General features: G+C 42.7%; 8 non-coding genes across 8 annotated transcripts; all 8 read left to right on the top strand.

Moving 5' to 3' along the window:
- Positions 1-677: 677 nt before the first annotated feature.
- Positions 678-793, top strand: LOC121275483. Its single transcript, XR_005942458.1, has one exon. It is a non-coding gene; the product is annotated as a U5 spliceosomal RNA (small nuclear RNA).
- Positions 794-2,972: 2,179 nt separating this feature from the next.
- On the top strand, positions 2,973-3,087 carry LOC121275486. Its single transcript, XR_005942461.1, has one exon. It is a non-coding gene; the product is annotated as a U5 spliceosomal RNA (small nuclear RNA).
- A 2,180-nt stretch (positions 3,088-5,267) lies between these two features.
- Positions 5,268-5,383, top strand: LOC121275473. The gene has a single exon (XR_005942449.1). It is a non-coding gene; the product is annotated as a U5 spliceosomal RNA (small nuclear RNA).
- Positions 5,384-7,563: 2,180 nt separating this feature from the next.
- On the top strand, positions 7,564-7,679 carry LOC121275453. Its single transcript, XR_005942430.1, has one exon. It is a non-coding gene; the product is annotated as a U5 spliceosomal RNA (small nuclear RNA).
- A 2,180-nt stretch (positions 7,680-9,859) lies between these two features.
- On the top strand, positions 9,860-9,975 carry LOC121275452. The gene has a single exon (XR_005942429.1). It is a non-coding gene; the product is annotated as a U5 spliceosomal RNA (small nuclear RNA).
- A 2,180-nt stretch (positions 9,976-12,155) lies between these two features.
- LOC121275451 lies at positions 12,156-12,271 on the top strand. Its single transcript, XR_005942428.1, has one exon. It is a non-coding gene; the product is annotated as a U5 spliceosomal RNA (small nuclear RNA).
- A 2,170-nt stretch (positions 12,272-14,441) lies between these two features.
- Positions 14,442-14,557, top strand: LOC121275450. The gene has a single exon (XR_005942427.1). It is a non-coding gene; the product is annotated as a U5 spliceosomal RNA (small nuclear RNA).
- A 2,180-nt stretch (positions 14,558-16,737) lies between these two features.
- Positions 16,738-16,853, top strand: LOC121275449. The gene has a single exon (XR_005942426.1). It is a non-coding gene; the product is annotated as a U5 spliceosomal RNA (small nuclear RNA).
- Positions 16,854-18,090: the final 1,237 nt, after the last annotated feature.

Here is an 18,090-nt window from a genome sequence, read left to right as displayed (position 1 = left end):
TTTCAAGCCAAATCGCAAGGTTGGAGTGCAAAAATGCAGTTGACACACAAGTGAATTACTGAGGGTGTGCTGCGCTCTCAGAAGTGCTATGACGTGCATTTTACGTGAATCCGAAGCTACATCTCACTTCTCCTGGATGGTAAGAGGTCCCCTGGCGCTATTCCAATGAATAACGGGGGGCTCCTCCCTGCTGTCGTGGGCAATATTTAGATCTCGGTCAGCATCAAAAAAGACACACACTATCTCCTCGTTACCAAATTGCTGTCTGGCGTTTGCAAGTTACCTGCACGTTGGCGACATTAGAGCAGTGAACACATTTGAAACGCATTTCTTTGAATGGAAAGTGCTTTCAGATTCGTGGCAATGATCAAACGGCGCTCTATAAATGTGTCACTGTTTTAACATATTGAGCCTTGACGAGAGTGCACAAAAATTCAATTACCCCAAAGTGCAATGTTGAACATGAATTTGCATATCGTGCAAGAATTGCAGCTGGCATGAGCAATGCTTGTTGCAGTCAATATTCTGGAATTGTAAAGAAAGATTTCCATGATTTTAGTCCCTTGAAATTGGTGTCTTTTTATATTCTGAGTCTTTAGGAGAACTGTTAGTTTGTCACCATGGCTTCAGGAGAGGGCTCTCGCTTCTCACCAAGAATATTGTACCTGCTGCTTCATAAGCTCCCAATTCTCTTCAGTTCGTACAAATCTTTCGCCTTTTACTAAAGATTTCCATGGAGAGAATGGATTGAGAGTTTTGAAGCAATTTTTGAAAGCCTGATCTCAGTCAAGTTTTCTTGTCCAATGTGCAAAAACAGATGCAATTCAAGCTATTTTTTCTGCCTGAGTACTTTTTCTGATTATCATTAGTTTTCCAGCACATTGCAATGCACAGCATTATTACAGCAGCCTTTCCAAGAAAGACACCATGAATCTATGCACTTTCCCAATCCAGATGCTGTCATGATGCTAAGTCTTTTCACTCTTGATGCTTACTTCCTTCTGTGTTTCGCATTCCCCTCATAGCTGAGCCCTCGCTGACTGTTCTCAACTGTGTCTCCGCGTGCCTTGATAATTCTGCAAGCAAGCTCCTCATATTGAAAACAACACCCAGAGATTGCGTCAGCTACCGGGTTGATCAATTGCATCCACAGGCCCCTTCTCGTCTTCAAAGCACCAGTATAGTACGACTCCTTGCTTTAGTTTGTAACAACAAACAAATGTATTGCATACTACTGAACAAGCAAGGAAATAACAGAAGTTTAAGACATACCTTTTCAACGTTCATTCATAACTTTCCTAACTCCATGTTTAAGGGAAACCAGTAAATGTTCTGCAAAGATAAAAGCAAAATACTGCACATACTGGGAATCTGAAGCAAAAACAAAAATAGCTGGAAAACTCAGCAGGTCTGACAGCATCTGTGGAGAGGAAGTCAGAGTTATCGTTTCCAGTCCGTATGAGTCTTCATCAGACCTCCGTCAGAAGTGGTCTGCAAAGCTGCGCTAAACTGAGCGTAATCCACTGCCAGATTTTACCGATCTGTTTGGCTTTACTTCAACATCTATGAGTGCTCTCTTCTTGAATGACATGCTTCGTGGCACCCAGGCGCATTATCTTTGAAGGCTCCCAAGCGAAAGTCATTCATTGAAAGGCTTTTGTTTGCAATGTACAAAGTATCCAATCAATTCATAGTTAGCTTCTTATCGGACACGTCAAGATAAAGAGAGACTTGCATTATTTATCACTTCTCAAGGCCTCTGGATGTCCCAAATGTCGTCACAGCTAATCACGTGCTTGTGACGTCTAGTCACTTGTGATGTAGGAAATGCGGCAAATAATGTGCACACAACAAACAGCAATGTGGGATAATCACCAGGTAAAATGTTGTCATGAAGTGGATTCTAGACAAAACGTTGCTCACGCTACTGGGGAGAACATGCTGCTCATATCTGAACAGAATAACCAGCACGGTTTCTTTTGAACTGTATACCTACAGTCCACTCTCCAGAAACCTGACTTGAGACAAGCAACTTGGAAGTTGAAACTTTGTTCGAGCTAAGTGAGGGTGTTATATCTGTCAGTGAAGCTGCTTCTTCAGAACTTTTTCATTATGACTGAATAAATTGGACCAATGCCAAGTCTCACTCAGAGATCCAGGTCACATCTTGCCCCAAATGTTCCGGAGTTCCACATGTGACTACGCATGCCTGCGTTTTAGCTTTTAAATGCAGCTTTTGTGCAAAAGCACAAGCTTGTGCTGTAGCACTCATGCCTCTCACTTGCAGTATTGTAATTTCAAGCCAAATCGCAAGGTTGGAGTGCAAAAATGCAGTTGACACACAAGTGAATTACTGAGGGTGTGCTGCGCTCTCAGAAGTGCTATGACGTGCATTTTACGTGAATCCGAAGCCACATCTCACTTCTCCTGGGATGGTAAGAGGTCCCCTGGCGCTATTCCAATGAATAACAGGGGGCTCCTCCCTGCTGTCGTGGGCAATATTTAGATCTCGGTCAGCATCAAAAAAGACACACACTATCTCCTCGTTACCAAATTGCTGTCTGGCGTTTGCAAGTTACCTGCACGTTGGCGACATTAGAGCAGTGAACACATTTGAAACGCATTTCTTTGCCTGGAAAGTGCTTTCAGATTCGTGGCAATGATCAAACGCGCTCTATAAATGTGTCACTGTTTTAACATATTGAGCCTTGACGAGAGTGCACAAAAATTCAATTACCCCAAAGTGCAATGTTGAACATGAATTTGCATATCGTGCAAGAATTGCAGCTGGCATGAGCAATGCTTGTTGCAGTCAATATTCTGGAATTGTAAAGAAAGATTTCCATGATTTTAGTTCCTTGAAATTGGTGTCTTTTCATATTCTGAGTCTTTAGGAGAACTGTTAGTTTGTCACCATGGCTTTAGGAGAGGGCTCTCGCTTCTCACCAAGGATATTGTACCTGCTGCTTCATAAGCTCCCAATTCTCTTCAGTTCGTACAAATCTTTCGCCTTTTACTAAAGATTTCGTGGAGAGAATGGATTGAGAGTTTTGAAGCAATTTTTGAATGCCTGACCTCAGTCAGGTTTTCTTGTCCAATGTGCAAAAACAGATGCCATTCAAGCTATTTTTTCTGCCTGAGTACTTTTTCTGATTATCAGTAGTTTTCCAGCACATTGCAATGCACAGCATTATTACAGCAGCCTTTCCAAGAAAGACACCATGAATCTATGCACTTTCCCAATCCAGATGCTGTCATGACGCTAGGTCTTTTCACTCTTGATGCTTTCTTCCTTCTGTGTTTCGCATTCCCCTCATAGCTGAGCCCTCGCTGACTGTTCTCAACTGTGTCTCCGCGTGCCTTGATAATTCTGCAAGCAAGCTCCTCACATTGAAAACAACACCCAGAGATTGCGTCAGCTACCGGATTGATCAATTGCCTCCACAGGCCCCTTCTCGTCTTCAAAGCACCAGTATAGTACGACTCCTTGCTTTAGTTTGTAACAACAAACAAATGTATTGCATACTACTGAACAAGCAAGGAAATAACAGAAGTTTAAGACGTACCTTTTCAACGTTCATTCATAACTTTCCTAACTCCATGTTTAAGGGAAACCAGTAAATGTTCTGCAAAGATAAAAGCAAAATACTGCACATACTGGGAATCTGAAGCAAAAACAAAAATAGCTGGAAAACTCAGCAGGTCTGACAGCATCTGTGGAGAGGAAGTCAGAGTTATCGTTTCCAGTCCGTATGAGTCTTCATCAGACCTCCGTCAGCAGTGGTCTGCAAAGCTGCGCTAAACTGAGCGTAATCCACTGCCAGATTTTACCGATCTGTTTGGCTTTACTTCAACATCTATGAGTGCTCTCTTCTTGAATGACATGCTTCGTGGCACCCAGGCGCATTATCTTTGAAGGCTCCCAAGCGAAAGTCATTCATTGAAAGGCTTTTGTTTGCAATGTACAAAGTATCCAATCAATTCATAGTTAGCTTCTTATCAGACACGTCAAGATAAAGAGAGACTTGCATTATTTATCACTTCTCAAGGCCTCTGGATGTCCCAAATGTCGTCACAGCTAATCACGTGCTTGTGACGTCTAGTCACTTGTGATGTAGGAAATGCGGCAAATAATGTGCACACAACAAACAGCAATGTGGGATAATCACCAGGTAAAATGTTGTCATGAAGTGGATTCTAGACAAAACGTTGCTCACGCTACTGGGGGAGAACATGCTGCTCATATCTGAACAGAATAACCAGCACGGTTTCTTTTGAACTGTATACCTACAGTCCACTCTCCAGAAACCTGACTTGAGACAAGCAACTTGGAAGTTGAAACTTTGTTCGAGCTAAGTGAGGGTGTTATATCTGTCAGTGAAGCTGCTTCTTCAGAACTTTTTCATTATGACTGAATAAATTGGACCAATGCCAAGTCTCACTCAGAGATCCAGGTCACATCTTGCCCCAAATGTTTCGGAGTTCCACATGTGACTACGCATGCCTGCGTTTTAGCTTTTAAATGCAGCTTTTGTGCAAAAGCACAAGCTTGTGCTGTAGCACTCATGCCTCTCACTTGCAGTATTGTAATTTCAAGCCAAATCGCAAGGTTGGAGTGCAAAAATGCAGTTGACACACAAGTGAATTACTGAGGGTGTGCTGCGCTCTCAGAAGTGCTATGACGTGCATTTTACGTGAATCCGAAGCTACATCTCACTTCTCCTGGATGGTAAGAGGTCCCCTGGCGCTATTCCAATGAATAACAGGGGGCTCCTCCCTGCTGTCGTGGGCAATATTTAGATCTCGGTCAGCATCAAAAAAGACACACACTATCTCCTCGTTACCAAATTGCTGTCTGGCGTTTGCAAGTTACCTGCACGTTGGCGACATTAGAGCAGTGAACACATTTGAAACGCATTTCTTTGCCTGGAAAGTGCTTTCAGATTCGTGGCAATGATCAAACGGCGCTCTATAAATGTGTCGCTGTTTTAACATATTGAGCCTTGACGAGAGTGCACAAAAATTCAATTACCCCAAAGTGCAATGTTGAACATGAATTTGCATATCGTGCAAGAATTGCAGCTGGCATGAGCGATGCTTGTTGCAGTCAATATTCTGGCATTGTAAAGAAAGATTTCCATGATTTTAGTCCCTTGAAATTGGTGTCTTTTTATATTCTGAGTCTTTAGGAGAACTGTTATTTTGTCACCATGGCTTTAGGAGAGGGCTCTCGCTTCTCACCAAGGATATTGTACCTGCTGTTTCATAAGCTCCCAATTCTCTTCAGTTCGTACAAATCTTTTGCCTTTTACTAAAGATTTCCGTGGAGAGAATGGATTGAGAGTTTTGAAGCAATTTTTGAATCTCTCACCTCAGTTAGGTTTTCTTGTCCACTATGCAAAAACAGATGCTATTCAAGCTATTTTTTTTACTTGAGTACTTTTTCTGCTTATCAGTAGTGTTCTAGTGCATTGCAATGCACAGCATTATTACAGCAGCCTTTCCAAGAAAGACACCATGAATCTATGCACTTTCCCAATCCAGATGCTGTCATGACGCTAGGTCTTTTCACTCTTGATGCTTTCTTCCTTCTGTGTTTCGCATTCCCCTCATAGCTGAGCCCTCGCTGACTGTTCTCAACTGTGTCTCCGCGTGCCTTGATAATTCTGCAAGCAAGCTCCTCACATTGAAAACAACACCCAGAGATTGCGTCAGCTACCGGATTGATCAATTGCCTCCACAGGCCCCTTCTCGTCTTCAAAGCACCAGTATAGTACGACTCCTTGCTTTAGTTTGTAACAACAAACAAATGTATTGCATACTACTGAACAAGCAAGGAAATAACAGAAGTTTAAGACGTACCTTTTCAACGTTCATTCATAACTTTCCTAACTCCATGTTTAAGGGAAACCAGTAAATGTTCTGCAAAGATAAAAGCAAAATACTGCACATACTGGGAATCTGAAGCAAAAACAAAAATAGCTGGAAAACTCAGCAGGTCTGACAGCATCTGTGGAGAGGAAGTCAGAGTTATCGTTTCCAGTCCGTATGAGTCTTCATCAGACCTCCGTCAGAAGTGGTCTGCAAAGCTGCGCTAAACTGAGCGTAATCCACTGCCAGATTTTACCGATCTGTTTGGCTTTACTTCAACATCTATGAGTGCTCTCTTCTTGAATGACATGCTTCGTGGCACCCAGGCGCATTATCTTTGAAGGCTCCCAAGCGAAAGTCATTCATTGAAAGGCTTTTGTTTGCAATGTACAAAGTATCCAATCAATTCATAGTTAGCTTCTTATCAGACACGTCAAGATAAAGAGAGACTTGCATTATTTATCACTTCTCAAGGCCTCTGGATGTCCCAAATGTCGTCACAGCTAATCACGTGTTTGTGACGTCTAGTCACTTGTGATGTAGGAAATGCGGCAAATAATGTGCACACAACAAACAGCAATGTGGGATAATCACCAGGTAAAATGTTGTCATGAAGTGGATTCTAGACAAAACGTTGCTCACGCTACTGGGGGAGAACATGCTGCTCATATCTGAACAGAATAACCAGCACGGTTTCTTTTGAACTGTATACCTACAGTCCACTCTCCAGAAACCTGACTTGAGACAAGCAACTTGGAAGTTGAAACTTTGTTCGAGCTAAGTGAGGGTGTTATATCTGTCAGTGAAGCTGCTTCTTCAGAACTTTTTCATTATGACTGAATAAATTGGACCAATGCCAAGTCTCACTCAGAGATCCAGGTCACATCTTGCCCCAAATGTTCCGGAGTTCCACATGTGACTACGCATGCCTGCGTTTTAGCTTTTAAATGCAGCTTTTGTGCAAAAGCACAAGCTTGTGCTGTAGCACTCATGCCTCTCACTTGCAGTATTGTAATTTCAAGCCAAATCGCAAGGTTGGAGTGCAAAAATGCAGTTGACACACAAGTGAATTACTGAGGGTGTGCTGCGCTCTCAGAAGTGCTATGACGTGCATTTTACGTGAATCCGAAGCCACATCTCACTTCTCCTGGGATGGTAAGAGGTCCCCTGGCGCTATTCCAATGAATAACAGGGGGCTCCTCCCTGCTGTCGTGGGCAATATTTAGATCTCGGTCAGCACCAAAAAAGACACACACTATCTCCTCGTTACCGAATTGCTGTCTGGCGTTTGCAAGTTACCTGCACGTTGGCGACATTAGAGCAGTGAACACATTTGAAACGCATTTCTTTGAATGGAAAGTGCTTTCAGATTCGTGGCAATGATCAAACGCGCTCTATAAATGTGTCGCTGTTTTAACATATTGAGCCTTGACGAGAGTGCACAAAAAATCAATTACCCCAAAGTGCAATGTTGAACATGAATTTGCATTTCGTGCAAGATTTGCAGCTGGCATGAGCGATGCTTGTTGCAGTCAATATTCTGGCATTGTAAAGAAAGATTTCCATGATTTTAGTTCCTTGAAATTGGTGTCTTTTCATATTCTGAGTCTTTAGGAGAACTGTTAGTTTGTCACCATGGCTTTAGGAGAGGGCTCTCGCTTCTCACCAAGGATATTGTACCTGCTGCTTCATAAGCTCCCAATTCTCTTCAGTTCGTACAAATCTTTCGCCTTTTACTAAAGATTTCCGTGGAGAGAATGGATTGAGAGTTTTGAAGCAATTTTTGAATGCCTGACCTCAGTCAGGTTTTCTTGTCCAATGTGCAAAAACAGATGCCATTCAAGCTATTTTTTCTGCCTGAGTACTTTTTCTGATTATCAGTAGTTTTCCAGCACATTGCAATGCACAGCATTATTACAGCAGCCTTTCCAAGAAAGACACCATGAATCTATGCACTTTCCCAATCCAGATGCTGTCATGACGCTAGGTCTTTTCACTCTTGATGCTTTCTTCCTTCTGTGTTTCGCATTCCCCTCATAGCTGAGCCCTCGCTGACTGTTCTCAACTGTGTCTCCGCGTGCCTTGATAATTCTGCAAGCAAGCTCCTCACATTGAAAACAACACCCAGAGATTGCGTCAGCTACCGGATTGATCAATTGCCTCCACAGGCCCCTTCTCGTCTTCAAAGCACCAGTATAGTACGACTCCTTGCTTTAGTTTGTAACAACAAACAAATGTATTGCATACTACTGAACAAGCAAGGAAATAACAGAAGTTTAAGACGTACCTTTTCAACGTTCATTCATAACTTTCCTAACTCCATGTTTAAGGGAAACCAGTAAATGTTCTGCAAAGATAAAAGCAAAATACTGCACATACTGGGAATCTGAAGCAAAAACAAAAATAGCTGGAAAACTCAGCAGGTCTGACAGCATCTGTGGAGAGGAAGTCAGAGTTATCGTTTCCAGTCCGTATGAGTCTTCATCAGACCTCCGTCAGAAGTGGTCTGCAAAGCTGCGCTAAACTGAGCGTAATCCACTGCCAGATTTTACCGATCTGTTTGGCTTTACTTCAACATCTATGAGTGCTCTCTTCTTGAATGACATGCTTCGTGGCACCCAGGCGCATTATCTTTGAAGGCTCCCAAGCGAAAGTCATTCATTGAAAGGCTTTTGTTTGCAATGTACAAAGTATCCAATCAATTCATAGTTAGCTTCTTATCAGACACGTCAAGATAAAGAGAGACTTGCATTATTTATCACTTCTCAAGGCCTCTGGATGTCCCAAATGTCGTCACAGCTAATCACGTGTTTGTGACGTCTAGTCACTTGTGATGTAGGAAATGCGGCAAATAATGTGCACACAACAAACAGCAATGTGGGATAATCACCAGGTAAAATGTTGTCATGAAGTGGATTCTAGACAAAACGTTGCTCACGCTACTGGGGGAGAACATGCTGCTCATATCTGAACAGAATAACCAGCACGGTTTCTTTTGAACTGTATACCTACAGTCCACTCTCCAGAAACCTGACTTGAGACAAGCAACTTGGAAGTTGAAACTTTGTTCGAGCTAAGTGAGGGTGTTATATCTGTCAGTGAAGCTGCTTCTTCAGAACTTTTTCATTATGACTGAATAAATTGGACCAATGCCAAGTCTCACTCAGAGATCCAGGTCACATCTTGCCCCAAATGTTCCGGAGTTCCACATGTGACTACGCATGCCTGCGTTTTAGCTTTCAAATGCAGCTTTTGTGCAAAAGCACAAGCTTGTGCTGTAGCACTCATGCCTCTCACTTGCAGTATTGTAATTTCAAGCCAAATCGCAAGGTTGGAGTGCAAAAATGCAGTTGACACACAAGTGAATTACTGAGGGTGTGCTGCGCTCTCAGAAGTGCTATGACGTGCATTTTACGTGAATCCGAAGCCACATCTCACTTCTCCTGGGATGGTAAGAGGTCCCCTGGCGCTATTCCAATGAATAACAGGGGGCTCCTCCCTGCTGTCGTGGGCAATATTTAGATCTCGGTCAGCACCAAAAAAGACACACACTATCTCCTCGTTACCGAATTGCTGTCTGGCGTTTGCAAGTTACCTGCACGTTGGCGACATTAGAGCAGTGAACACATTTGAAACGCATTTCTTTGAATGGAAAGTGCTTTCAGATTCGTGGCAATGATCAAACGCGCTCTATAAATGTGTCGCTGTTTTAACATATTGAGCCTTGACGAGAGTGCACAAAAAATCAATTACCCCAAAGTGCAATGTTGAACGTGAATTTGCATTTCGTGCAAGATTTGCAGCTGGCATGAGCGATGCTTGTTGCAGTCAATATTCTGGCATTGTAAAGAAAGATTTCCATGATTTTAGTTCCTTGAAATTGGTGTCTTTTCATATTCTGAGTCTTTAGGAGAACTGTTAGTTTGTCACCATGGCTTCAGGAGAGGGCTCTCGCTTCTCACCAAGGATATTGTACCTGCTGCTTCATAAGCTCCCAATTCTCTTCAGTTCGTACAAATCTTTCGCCTTTTACTAAAGATTTCCGTGGAGAGAATGGATTGAGAGTTTTGAAGCAATTTTTGAATGCCTGACCTCAGTCAGGTTTTCTTGTCCAATGTGCAAAAACAGATGCCATTCAAGCTATTTTTTCTGCCTGAGTACTTTTTCTGATTATCAGTAGTTTTCCAGCACATTGCAATGCACAGCATTATTACAGCAGCCTTTCCAAGAAAGACACCATGAATCTATGCACTTTCCCAATCCAGATGCTGTCATGATGCTAGGTCTTTTCACTCTTGATGCTTTCTTCCTTCTGTGTTTCGCATTCCCCTCATAGCTGAGCCCTCGCTGACTGTTCTCAACTGTGTCTCCGCGTGCCTTGATAATTCTGCAAGCAAGCTCCTCACATTGAAAACAACACCCAGAGATTGCGTCAGCTACCGGATTGATCAATTGCCTCCACAGGCCCCTTCTCGTCTTCAAAGCACCAGTATAGTACGACTCCTTGCTTTAGTTTGTAACAACAAACAAATGTATTGCATACTACTGAACAAGCAAGGAAATAACAGAAGTTTAAGACGTACCTTTTCAACGTTCATTCATAACTTTCCTAACTCCATGTTTAAGGGAAACCAGTAAATGTTCTGCAAAGATAAAAGCAAAATACTGCACATACTGGGAATCTGAAGCAAAAACAAAAATAGCTGGAAAACTCAGCAGGTCTGACAGCATCTGTGGAGAGGAAGTCAGAGTTATCGTTTCCAGTCCGTATGAGTCTTCATCAGACCTCCGTCAGAAGTGGTCTGCAAAGCTGCGCTAAACTGAGCGTAATCCACTGCCAGATTTTACCGATCTGTTTGGCTTTACTTCAACATCTATGAGTGCTCTCTTCTTGAATGACATGCTTCGTGGCACCCAGGCGCATTATCTTTGAAGGCTCCCAAGCGAAAGTCATTCATTGAAAGGCTTTTGTTTGCAATGTACAAAGTATCCAATCAATTCATAGTTAGCTTCTTATCAGACACGTCAAGATAAAGAGAGACTTGCATTATTTATCACTTCTCAAGGCCTCTGGATGTCCCAAATGTCGTCACAGCTAATCACGTGCTTGTGACGTCTAGTCACTTGTGATGTAGGAAATGCGGCAAATAATGTGCACACAACAAACAGCAATGTGGGATAATCACCAGGTAAAATGTTGTCATGAAGTGGATTCTAGACAAAACGTTGCTCACGCTACTGGGGGAGAACATGCTGCTCATATCTGAACAGAATAACCAGCACGGTTTCTTTTGAACTGTATACCTACAGTCCACTCTCCAGAAACCTGACTTGAGACAAGCAACTTGGAAGTTGAAACTTTGTTCGAGCTAAGTGAGGGTGTTATATCTGTCAGTGAAGCTGCTTCTTCAGAACTTTTTCATTATGACTGAATAAATTGGACCAATGCCAAGTCTCACTCAGAGATCCAGGTCACATCTTGCCCCAAATGTTTCGGAGTTCCACATGTGACTACGCATGCCTGCGTTTTAGCTTTTAAATGCAGCTTTTGTGCAAAAGCACAAGCTTGTGCTGTAGCACTCATGCCTCTCACTTGCAGTATTGTAATTTCAAGCCAAATCGCAAGGTTGGAGTGCAAAAATGCAGTTGACACACAAGTGAATTACTGAGGGTGTGCTGCGCTCTCAGAAGTGCTATGACGTGCATTTTACGTGAATCCGAAGCCACATCTCACTTCTCCTGGGATGGTAAGAGGTCCCCTGGCGCTATTCCAATGAATAACAGGGGGCTCCTCCCTGCTGTCGTGGGCAATATTTAGATCTCGGTCAGCATCAAAAAAGACACACACTATCTCCTCGTTACCGAATTGCTGTCTGGCGTTTGCAAGTTACCTGCACGTTGGCGACATTAGAGCAGTGAACACATTTGAAACGCATTTCTTTGAATGGAAAGTGCTTTCAGATTCGTGGCAATGATCAAACGCGCTCTATAAATGTGTCGCTGTTTTAACATATTGAGCCTTGACGAGAGTGCACAAAAAATCAATTACCCCAAAGTGCAATGTTGAACATGAATTTGCATTTCGTGCAAGATTTGCAGCTGGCATGAGCGATGCTTGTTGCAGTCAATATTCTGGCATTGTAAAGAAAGATTTCCATGATTTTAGTTCCTTGAAATTGGTGTCTTTTCATATTCTGAGTCTTTAGGAGAACTGTTAGTTTGTCACCATGGCTTTAGGAGAGGGCTCTCGCTTCTCACCAAGGATATTGTACCTGCTGCTTCATAAGCTCCCAATTCTCTTCAGTTCGTACAAATCTTTCGCCTTTTACTAAAGATTTCCGTGGAGAGAATGGATTGAGAGTTTTGAAGCAATTTTTGAATGCCTGACCTCAGTCAGGTTTTCTTGTCCAATGTGCAAAAACAGATGCCATTCAAGCTATTTTTTCTGCCTGAGTACTTTTTCTGATTATCAGTAGTTTTCCAGCACATTGCAATGCACAGCATTATTACAGCAGCCTTTCCAAGAAAGACACCATGAATCTATGCACTTTCCCAATCCAGATGCTGTCATGACGCTAGGTCTTTTCACTCTTGATGCTTTCTTCCTTCTGTGTTTCGCATTCCCCTCATAGCTGAGCCCTCGCTGACTGTTCTCAACTGTGTCTCCGCGTGCCTTGATAATTCTGCAAGCAAGCTCCTCACATTGAAAACAACACCCAGAGATTGCGTCAGCTACCGGATTGATCAATTGCCTCCACAGGCCCCTTCTCGTCTTCAAAGCACCAGTATAGTACGACTCCTTGCTTTAGTTTGTAACAACAAACAAATGTATTGCATACTACTGAACAAGCAAGGAAATAACAGAAGTTTAAGACGTACCTTTTCAACGTTCATTCATAACTTTCCTAACTCCATGTTTAAGGGAAACCAGTAAATGTTCTGCAAAGATAAAAGCAAAATACTGCACATACTGGGAATCTGAAGCAAAAACAAAAATAGCTGGAAAACTCAGCAGGTCTGACAGCATCTGTGGAGAGGAAGTCAGAGTTATCGTTTCCAGTCCGTATGAGTCTTCATCAGACCTCCGTCAGAAGTGGTCTGCAAAGCTGCGCTAAACTGAGCGTAATCCACTGCCAGATTTTACCGATCTGTTTGGCTTTACTTCAACATCTATGAGTGCTCTCTTCTTGAATGACATGCTTCGTGGCACCCAGGCGCATTATCTTTGAAGGCTCCCAAGCGAAAGTCATTCATTGAAAGGCTTTTGTTTGCAATGTACAAAGTATCCAATCAATTCATAGTTAGCTTCTTATCAGACACGTCAAGATAAAGAGAGACTTGCATTATTTATCACTTCTCAAGGCCTCTGGATGTCCCAAATGTCGTCACAGCTAATCACGTGCTTGTGACGTCTAGTCACTTGTGATGTAGGAAATGCGGCAAATAATGTGCACACAACAAACAGCAATGTGGGATAATCACCAGGTAAAATGTTGTCATGAAGTGGATTCTAGACAAAACGTTGCTCACGCTACTGGGGGAGAACATGCTGCTCATATCTGAACAGAATAACCAGCACGGTTTCTTTTGAACTGTATACCTACAGTCCACTCTCCAGAAACCTGACTTGAGACAAGCAACTTGGAAGTTGAAACTTTGTTCGAGCTAAGTGAGGGTGTTATATCTGTCAGTGAAGCTGCTTCTTCAGAACTTTTTCATTATGACTGAATAAATTGGACCAATGCCAAGTCTCACTCAGAGATCCAGGTCACATCTTGCCCCAAATGTTTCGGAGTTCCACATGTGACTACGCATGCCTGCGTTTTAGCTTTTAAATGCAGCTTTTGTGCAAAAGCACAAGCTTGTGCTGTAGCACTCATGCCTCTCACTTGCAGTATTGTAATTTCAAGCCAAATCGCAAGGTTGGAGTGCAAAAATGCAGTTGACACACAAGTGAGTTACTGAGGGTGTGCTGCGCTCTCAGAAGTGCATTTTACGTGAATCCGAAGCCACATCTCACTTCTCCTGGGATTGTAAGAGGTCCCCTGGCGCTATTCCAATGAATAACAGGGGGCTCCTCCCTGCTGTCGTGGGCAATATTTAGATCTCGGTCAGCATCAAAAAAGACACACACTATCTCCTCGTTACCGAATTGCTGTCTGGCGTTTGCAAGTTACCTGCACGTTGGCGACATTAGAGCAGTGAACACATTTGAAACGCATTTCTTTGAATGGAAAGTGCTTTCAGATTCGTGGCAATGATCAAACGCGCTCTATAAATGTGTCGCTGTTTTAACATATTGAGCCTTGACGAGAGTGCACAAAAAATCAATTACCCCAAAGTGCAATGTTGAACGTGAATTTGCATTTCGTGCAAGATTTGCAGCTGGCATGAGCAATGCTTGTTGCAGTCAATATTCTGGCATTGTAAAGAAAGATTTCCATGATTTTAGTTCCTTGAAATTGGTGTCTTTTCATATTCTGAGTCTTTAGGAGAACTGTTAGTTTGTCACCATGGCTTTAGGAGAGGGCTCTCGCTTCTCACCAAGGATATTGTACCTGCTGCTTCATAAGCTCCCAATTCTCTTCAGTTCGTACAAATCTTTCGCCTTTTACTAAAGATTTCCGTGGAGAGAATGGATTGAGAGTTTTGAAGCAATTTTTGAATGCCTGACCTCAGTCAGGTTTTCTTGTCCAATGTGCAAAAACAGATGCCATTCAAGCTATTTCTTCTGCCTGAGTACTTTTTCTGATTATCAGTAGTTTTCCAGCACATTGCAATGCACAGCATTATTACAGCAGCCTTTCCAAGAAAGACACCATGAATCTATGCACTTTCCCAATCCAGATGCTGTCATGACGCTAGGTCTTTTCACTCTTGATGCTTTCTTCCTTCTGTGTTTCGCATTCCCCTCATAGCTGAGCCCTCGCTGACTGTTCTCAACTGTGTCTCCGCATGCCTTGATAATTCTGCAAGCAAGCTCCTCACATTGAAAACAACACCCAGAGATTGCGTCAGCTACCGGATTGATCAATTGCCTCCACAGGCCCCTTCTCGTCTTCAAAGCACCAGTATAGTACGACTCCTTGCTTTAGTTTGTAACAACAAACAAATGTATTGCATACTACTGAACAAGCAAGGAAATAACAGAAGTTTAAGACGTACCTTTTCAACGTTCATTCATAACTTTCCTAACTCCATGTTTAAGGGAAACCAGTAAATGTTCTGCAAAGATAAAAGCAAAATACTGCACATACTGGGAATCTGAAGCAAAAACAAAAATAGCTGGAAAACTCAGCAGGTCTGACAGCATCTGTGGAGAGGAAGTCAGAGTTATCGTTTCCAGTCCGTATGAGTCTTCATCAGACCTCCGTCAGAAGTGGTCTGCAAAGCTGCGCTAAACTGAGCGTAATCCACTGCCAGATTTTACCGATCTGTTTGGCTTTACTTCACCATCTATGAGTGCTCTCTTCTTGAATGACATGCTTCGTGGCACCCAGGCGCATTATCTTTGAAGGCTCCCAAGCGAAAGTCATTCATTGAAAGGCTTTTGTTTGCAATGTACAAAGTATCCAATCAATTCATAGTTAGCTTCTTATCAGACACGTCAAGATAAAGAGAGACTTGCATTATTTATCACTTCTCAAGGCCTCTGGATGTCCCAAATGTCGTCACAGCTAATCACGTGTTTGTGACGTCTAGTCACTTGTGATGTAGGAAATGCGGCAAATAATGTGCACACAACAAACAGCAATGTGGGATAATCACCAGGTAAAATGTTGTCATGAAGTGGATTCTAGACAAAACGTTGCTCACGCTACTGGGGGAGAACATGCTGCTCATATCTGAACAGAATAACCAGCACGGTTTCTTTTGAACTGTATACCTACAGTCCACTCTCCAGAAACCTGACTTGAGACAAGCAACTTGGAAGTTGAAACTTTGTTCGAGCTAAGTGAGGGTGTTATATCTGTCAGTGAAGCTGCTTCTTCAGAACTTTTTCATTATGACTGAATAAATTGGACCAATGCCAAGTCTCACTCAGAGATCCAGGTCACATCTTGCCCCAAATGTTCCGGAGTTCCACATGTGACTACGCATGCCTGCGTTTTAGCTTTTAAATGCAGCTTTTGTGCAAAAGCACAAGCTTGTGCTGTAGCACTCATGCCTCTCACTTGCAGTATTGTAATTTCAAGCCAAATCGCAAGGTTGGAGTGCAAAAATGCAGTTGACACACAAGTGAATTACTGAGGGTGTGCTGCGCTCTCAGAAGTGCTATGACGTGCATTTTACGTGAATCCGAAGCCACATCTCACTTCTCCTGGGATGGTAAGAGGTCCCCTGGCGCTATTCCAATGAATAACAGGGGGCTCCTCCCTGCTGTCGTGGGCAATATTTAGATCTCGGTCAGCACCAAAAAAGACACACACTATCTCCTCGTTACCGAATTGCTGTCTGGCGTTTGCAAGTTACCTGCACGTTGGCGACATTAGAGCAGTGAACACATTTGAAACGCATTTCTTTGAATGGAAAGTGCTTTCAGATTCGTGGCAATGATCAAACGCGCTCTATAAATGTGTCGCTGTTTTAACATATTGAGCCTTGACGAGAGTGCACAAAAAATCAATTACCCCAAAGTGCAATGTTGAACATGAATTTGCATTTCGTGCAAGATTTGCAGCTGGCATGAGCGATGCTTGTTGCAGTCAATATTCTGGCATTGTAAAGAAAGATTTCCATGATTTTAGTTCCTTGAAATTGGTGTCTTTTCATATTCTGAGTCTTTAGGAGAACTGTTAGTTTGTCACCATGGCCTTAGGAGAGGGCTCTCGCTTCTCACCAAGGATATTGTACCTGCTGCTTTATAAGCTCCCAATTCTCTTCAGTTCGTACAAATCTTTCGCCTTTTACTAAAGATTTCCGTGGAGAGAATGGATTGAGAGTTTTGAAGCAATTTTTGAATGCCTGACCTCAGTCAGGTTTTCTTGTCCAATGTGCAAAAACAGATGCCATTCAAGCTATTTTTTCTGCCTGAGTACTTTTTCTGATTATCAGTAGTTTTCCAGCACATTGCAATGCACAGCATTATTACAGCAGCCTTTCCAAGAAAGACACCATGAATCTATGCACTTTCCCAATCCAGATGCTGTCATGACGCTAGGTCTTTTCACTCTTGATGCTTTCTTCCTTCTGTGTTTCGCATTCCCCTCATAGCTGAGCCCTCGCTGACTGTTCTCAACTGTGTCTCCGCGTGCCTTGATAATTCTGCAAGCAAGCTCCTCACATTGAAAACAACACCCAGAGATTGCGTCAGCTACCGGATTGATCAATTGCCTCCACAGGCCCCTTCTCGTCTTCAAAGCACCAGTATAGTACGACTCCTTGCTTTAGTTTGTAACAACAAACAAATGTATTGCATACTACTGAACAAGCAAGGAAATAACAGAAGTTTAAGACGTACCTTTTCAACGTTCATTCATAACTTTCCTAACTCCATGTTTAAGGGAAACCAGTAAATGTTCTGCAAAGATAAAAGCAAAATACTGCACATACTGGGAATCTGAAGCAAAAACAAAAATAGCTGGAAAACTCAGCAGGTCTGACAGCATCTGTGGAGAGGAAGTCAGAGTTATCGTTTCCAGTCCGTATGAGTCTTCATCAGACCTCCGTCAGAAGTGGTCTGCAAAGCTGCGCTAAACTGAGCGTAATCCACTGCCAGATTTTACCGATCTGTTTGGCTTTACTTCAACATCTATGAGTGCTCTCTTCTTGAATGACATGCTTCGTGGCACCCAGGCGCATTATCTTTGAAGGCTCCCAAGCGAAAGTCATTCATTGAAAGGCTTTTGTTTGCAATGTACAAAGTATCCAATCAATTCATAGTTAGCTTCTTATCAGACACGTCAAGATAAAGAGAGACTTGCATTATTTATCACTTCTCAAGGCCCCTGGATGTCCCAAATGTCGTCACAGCTAATCACGTGTTTGTGACGTCTAGTCACTTGTGATGTAAGAAATGCGGCAAATAATGTGCACACAACAAACAGCAATGTGGGATAATCACCAGGTAAAATGTTATCATGAAGTGGATTCTAGACAAAACGTTGCTCACGCTACTGGGGGAGAACATGCTGCTCATATCTGAACAGAATAACCAGCACGGTTTCTTTTGAACTGTATACCTACAGTCCACTCTCCAGAAACCTGACTTGAGACAAG

The sequence above is a fragment of the Carcharodon carcharias genome, chromosome 2, assembly GCF_017639515.1.
Source record: "Carcharodon carcharias isolate sCarCar2 chromosome 2, sCarCar2.pri, whole genome shotgun sequence".
In the NCBI taxonomy this organism is placed as follows: domain Eukaryota; kingdom Metazoa; phylum Chordata; class Chondrichthyes; order Lamniformes; family Lamnidae; genus Carcharodon; species Carcharodon carcharias.
The sequence above is the reverse complement of the archived record's forward strand: the minus strand, read 5'-3'. Positions and strand labels throughout refer to the sequence as shown.